The sequence below is a fragment of the Triticum aestivum genome, chromosome 3A (genome assembly GCF_018294505.1).
Source record: "Triticum aestivum cultivar Chinese Spring chromosome 3A, IWGSC CS RefSeq v2.1, whole genome shotgun sequence".
Classification (NCBI taxonomy): domain Eukaryota; kingdom Viridiplantae; phylum Streptophyta; class Magnoliopsida; order Poales; family Poaceae; genus Triticum; species Triticum aestivum.
Genome location: NC_057800.1, coordinates 294,072,588 through 294,079,089, shown reverse-complemented (window position 1 = coordinate 294,079,089; position 6,502 = coordinate 294,072,588).

Genomic DNA, 6,502 nt, shown 5'->3' with positions numbered 1-6,502 from the left:
GTCGTGCTAGTCCTTTAGGCTTTAATGGCATGTATTTTATGGCATGGAGATCATCTCCTCGAGCCATATGGATGTGGAGAAGGAAGTCCTCAATCCACACGGTCGGGTCTGTTGTCCCGTGATATTGCTCAATGTTAATGAGTTTAAACCCTTCGGTAACTAGTGTTGCATCACCTCGTGTGTGAAACACACCCGGTGTGCGGTGCCCCTAACTCGGGCGACGTTGTGTAGTAGATTCTTTGTCATCCGATTACGGTGCTCCTCTCGAGCCCTGTCGTTTCTGTCGTGCCATGTTTGGTATCCATCCTGTCTAGCGGGAGTAATTGCTTTGGATCCGTAGATGGATCTTGTTCTAGTGTTTTGCTTGTGAGTAGGTCATGTGGGTGCTCAGGCCGCATTGGCTCCTCGCCCCTTCAACGAGGGGGTGGAGGTGGGTCTTCCGCTCCTTTAGCCATATTGTCCCGTCCTCGAGGGGGGTGGTAGGGTCTGTCTGCCTGGGTACGTCTAGGGGGTGCGGGCTCAAAGGCCTCATCGTCGAATTGAGGGAGCAAGCGTCACTATGGGTAGCTTCTATTTGGTCCTTGCTGCTCTTTGCCATAGGCCTCTTGGGCTGTTAGGACTTTCATCCATCCGTCGTTGAGGGTGTCTTGGTCGGCCTTTAACTAACTTTGTTTCCTCTTAAGGCTTTAGGCGGTGGTTATAAGTTACTGCTTGAACCGTTCTTGCTCTAGCGGGTCTTTGTGGACGATGAAGTCTTCAGCTCCGAGGCTCTCCTCGTCTTTGGAAAGAGGGAGGTAGTTGCTATCTTTGGAGTCGTCGGGGTCCTCGGGATCCCCATGGTCCTCGAGGTCGCCATTGTCCTCGGGGTCACCATGGTCCTCGGGAGAAGCTGGATGCGACTCGGGAGTGGCATTGTCGCCGAGCTCCTCCATGTTATTTGAGTAGCCTCGTCCTCGGTTTCATTTGTGTATGTATTCTAGTTGTCGTCCCTGCCTCTTCCACGTCCCCCGGATCGCTTTTGCTGGTGTCAGCATTTGGATGACTCTCTTGCGGGGTCCTCGTCGTTCTCCTTGGGACTGCCGACCATATAGATGTCGTAGGTTGAAGTTGTTGGGTTACGTAGTAATTTCAAAAAAATTCCTATGCACACGCAAGATCATGGTGATGCATAGCAACGAGAGGGGGAGAGTGTGATCCATGTACCCTTGTAGATCGACAACAGAAGCGTTTGGTTGATGTAGTCGTACGTCTCCACGGCCCGACCGATCAAGCACCGAAACTATGGCACCTCCGAGTTCTAGCGCACGTTCAGCTCGATGACGATCCCCGGACTCCGATCCAGCAAAGTGTCGGGGAAGAGTGCCGTCAGCACCACGGCGTGGTGACAATCTTGATGCACTACCGTCGCAGGGCTTCGCCTAAGCACCGCTACAATATTATCAAGGACTATGGTGGAAGGGGGAACCGCACACGGCTAAGAATATGAACACGTGGATCAACTTGTGTGTCTAGGGGTGCCCCCTGCCCCCGTATATAAAGGAGCAAGAGGAGGAGGCCGGCCGGCCCCTATAGGCGCGCCAGGAGGAGTCCTCCTCCTAGTAGGAGTAGGACTCCTACTAGGAGGGGGAAAGAAGTGGGGAGGGAGAAGGAAGGCGCCGCCCCCCCTCTCCTAGTCCAATTCGGACCAAGGGTGGGAGGAGGCGCGCGGCCCACCCTGGAGCCCTTCTCTCTCTCCACTAAGGCCCATATGGCCCATTACTACTCCCGGTAGGGTTCCGGTAACCCTCCGGCTCTCTGGTTTTCTCCGAAATCACCCGGAACACTTCCGGTGTCCGAATATAGCCGTCCAATATATCAATCTTTATGTCTCGACCATTTCGAGACTCCTCGTCATGTCCGTGATCACATCCGGGACTCCGAACTAGCTTCGGTACATAAAAACTCATAAACTCATAATATAACTGTCATCGAAACCTTAAGCGTGCGGACCCTACGGGTTCGAGAACAATGTAGACATGACCGAGACACGTCTCCGGTCAATAACCAATAGCGGAACCTAGATGCTCATATTGGCTCCTGCATATTCTACGAAGATCTTTATCGGTCAGACCGCATAACAACATATGTTGTTCCCTTTGTCATCAGTATGTTACTTGCCCGAGATTCGATCGTCGGTATCTCAATACCTAGTTCAATCTCGTTACCGGCAAGTCTCTTTACTCGTTCTGTAATACATCATCTCGCAACTAACTCATTAGTTGCAATGCTTTCAAGGCTTAGGTGATGTGCATTACCGAGAGGGCCCAGAGATACCTCTCCGACAATTGGAGTGACAAATCCTAATCTCGAAATACGCCAACCCAACAAGTACCTTCGAAGACACGTGTAGAGCACCTTTATAATCACCCAGTTACGTTGTGACGTTTGGTAGCACACAAAGTGTTCCTCCGGCAAAGGGGGGTTGCATAATCTCATAGTCATAGGAACATGTACAAGTCATGAAGAAAGCAATAGCAACATACTAAACGATCGGGTGGTAAGCTAATGGAACGGGTCATGTCAATCAGATCATTCATCTAATGATGTGATCCTGTTAATCAAATGACAACTCTTTGTCCATGGTTAGGAAACATAACCATCTTTGATTAACAAGCTAGTCTAGTAGAGGCATACTAGTGAAACTCTGTTTGTCTATGTATTCACACATGTATTATGTTTCCGGTTAATACAATTCTAGCATGAATAATAAAGTTTTATCATGATATATAAGGAAATAAATAATAACTTTATTATTGCCTCTAGGGCATATTTCCTTCAGAAGTAGCGGTACACTTTCCCATTCAGGGGGTGATTGAGGAGTTATCCGCATAGGCCATGGCATCGATATCCTCCTTCATGTCCTCGGCCTCTTTGGATGTGTTGTCCAACATATCGGTTAAGTCTTCGATAGTGGCTACCAAGTGGGTGGTGGGTGGGGAAAGAAATGCACAAATATCTGCATCGGGCCGGTCCGACCGTAGATCGGCGAAGGGGAGTCTATGATGCTCATTGTGTGGTTCCGATCTAGCATCTCGTTCAGCAAAGAGCGACTGGCCGAATCGGTGTCCGGGTTGCCTCGGGGTTTATCTCATATGTAGTAGGGCAGAGGGTGCTTCCGGTCATGGTTAACTCCTGGTTTTTGGGTGCCGAAGTCACGTCCAGGCTCGAAGCCGGATCCGTAGTAAGGGCCGATCCGAGGATAGGGTCAGATAGTGTCGGGACCCCAATCCTAAGTCACACCGATCTAGCATGTAACACTTCATATCACTTTGCGGCCTCACGCACGGTATTCCCACGGGTGCCACCTTACCTGGCCCAGGACCATTTGCGCCTTTTGGCTCACGTATATGATAGTGTCGCTAGCATCCATATGACAGAGAACCCGGGCCTACATCACTAGTCGTGAACCCAAAGTGGCACTAACTTACAGGGACAGGCATACATGAATCAACCTCGAGCATGTCGGTCAACAGCGTATGAATCCGGGCTGTAGCACTGGGCTAACAGGACTCCGGGAACCCGGGCTGTAGTAGGCTAGGCAGGACTCCGGATGTCACCGCGTGACATTTCCCCGAAGGGACAGACACGGGAACAAAGTGAATCACATGCCGGCCAGTCAAGTGTTCCGGAGCAGTAGTGCTGGGCTAGCAGGACTCCGGTGAACCGGGCTGTAGCGGACTACTATGGCTCATGGAAGCACAAGACTACATTTCCCCATAAGGGAGGCTACCAGGGATAAACAACTAGGTTGTCGGATCCCACACATAGCAATCCACGTTACACGTACGCATAACATGCAAGTATGTGATGTACAACATGGCATCACAACATAACTCAAACTCATATAGATAAAGGCCCAGAAGAGCCACATAGCATTCAATACAAACAGGGGTCTCATGACCCGTCATTCAGAGCATACAAGCAACGGAAGCATTACATGTCTGAGTACAGACAACTACAAAAGGAAAAGACTAAGAAGCCTGACTAAACACGACCCTCCCAAGGGTACAAGATCGCAGCTGGGATACAAGCTACTCGTCGAAGTCACTAGTGTAACCAACTGCAAAACATAAATAAGCAAACGTGAGTACGAAGGTACTCAGCAAGTCTTACATCAGAACTATCTACATATGCAACATTATCAACAAAGGGGTGTTGCAGTTTTAACAGTAGTAAGCCAGCTTTGACTCAGTGGCTAACCTATACTACGAGTATCAGAAACTTCTTTGAGGTGAGGAGACGCACACGAGTCCACATATTCACCATATCAATACTCCACTATGGGTCCGTTCCTGTCACCCTATGAGAAGGCCATCCATAGCACTCACGCTTATCTTGCGGATTTTAGGGTATCCACTTAAAGTAGTCTATGTACTACATAAGTCCTCCAAGTTTCCATATCCGAGGAAAACGGCTATTCGAATAGATAATGTTGACCCTGCAGGGGTGTACTTCTTCACACACGCTCTCGCCACTTATAGCCATGTACACGTCATGTATCTCGGCAACCTTCAAGCGGAAGCCGGGCGAGGGTGTCGGCCACGACCTGACTAACCACACAAGTCTCTCATCTAGGTTTATCTCCTATTCGGGTTCCATCCGCAAGGAGATCCGGCCGGGGTGTTGCTCACGGCCCCAAATGATGTGAGCAGGGTTCCCAAGCCCACCATCCGGGTGCCACTTGGTACACCATGCCACGGTGCCTAGTCTGTCCCAAGCCCGTCCCGCCAGACACCACCTGGTAGACAAGTAGCACTACCTACAAATGCCAGAAACTAGTTGCAACTCCTGGACAGAGATCAAGTGGATTAATAAGCCGAGAGGGGCCGGATAACCGGAACCCAATGTGTGGTAGTAACTGGACTTGGATAACATACACAGAACTCAGTCCTTAGGGACAGTTCCAATGAGACAACCCACCATGTACTCCTACATGGCCACTCATCGCTACCTTTACCAAAACGTGTTCACACACTTAGCCTTTATCGGTAGGACATGTTCACCACTCCGATTCATTCCCGATGAATCAGACCTGACACAACTCTAAGCATAGCTGGCATAAAGAAAACAAGCATGGATGAGTAGGCACATCAAGGCTCAAGCAACTCCTACTCATGCTAGTGGGTTTCAACTATTTACTGTGGCAATGACAGGTCATGCAGAGGAATGGGTTCAACTACCGCAGCAGAAAGTAGCAGTTGAATTGTTGTTGTCCTAATGCAGTATAAGGAGCAGGAGCGAGAGAGTGGGATTTATCGAAATGCTCAAGGGGGTTTGCTTGCCTGATAGAACGACGAAGGGGTACGGCTCCTCTGACAGGTACTCGGGAACACCTTTCGGAGTGGAACCTATCAAGAAGAAAGGTCGCCGGCGATCAACACACAAACAAATGCAACAAAATGATGCATGAACATGACATGTGCAAGTGCTAGTGTTTGGGCTAATGCAAGATGCTACCAAGTTTGTTGAAGCCCATTTGAATCAAAGATTCAAATGCAATTCAAAATGAAGCATTTATAATGCCCATATTATGTTTTCACTTATACAACATGTATAAGTTGGTTTTTCATGCATGTAACTGGCATAAATGGATTCCTTGCATTTTTTTGATAATTTTTCATATATAATTTATTTCATTCTAAGCTACAGTTGAGTTATTATGATTTTTTGAAGTTTAGGCAATATTCTGGAATTTCCTGAGTTAAAATAATTCCAGAAATCAATTATTGCGTCAGCTCTATGTCAGCATGACGTAAGCGAGTCAACGGGGCTGACCAGGTCAAACCTGACCAGTGGGTCCCACTGGTCAGTGACCCAGTCAACTAACTAAGTTAGTTAGTCCTAACTAACTGGGCAGGGCCCACTAGTCAGTGACTGTAGTAGCTCACCTAGTTAGTTAATTAGTGCTAACTATAGTAATTAGTCGGGCAGGGCCCGCAAGTCAGTGAGATAGAGGGGGGAGGTCAAACTGGGCTGTGGGGGTCAACCCACGCCGGTCAAAGGTCGGCGGCTGCCGGCGTTTAGCCGCCGGCGAGTACGAACGCGGCGGTGCGCTGCGGGTTCTGCCTATAGGGGCCCATTTGGGCGCGGAGTGCAGCTACGGAATGCGGACGCTCGTCCGCATCCAGCCATGGTGGTGGCGCGGTCGGGGAGCGGCCGGCGACAACGAGCGCGGCGGCCGGAGCTCGGGTGCGCGTGGGGTTAGCGTTGCAGGGTGCAAGCGGCAAGAGGAGGCGCTAGCGAGGCTCAGCGCGGGGCAGCAAGCTCGGTGGACACGCGTTTGGGACCAAATGGTCACCGGAGCGTTGCCGCCGACGAGCTCGGGCGGCGGAGCGGTTTGGTCGACAAGGGGGTGACGGCTGCGGGGCGTAAACGAGCTCGGGAAGAGGGGGAACAAGAAGAGGAGCTCACAGCGGGGGCGACGGGATGGTCAGCGGGCTCGGGGAAGGCTTGGGGGCGACGA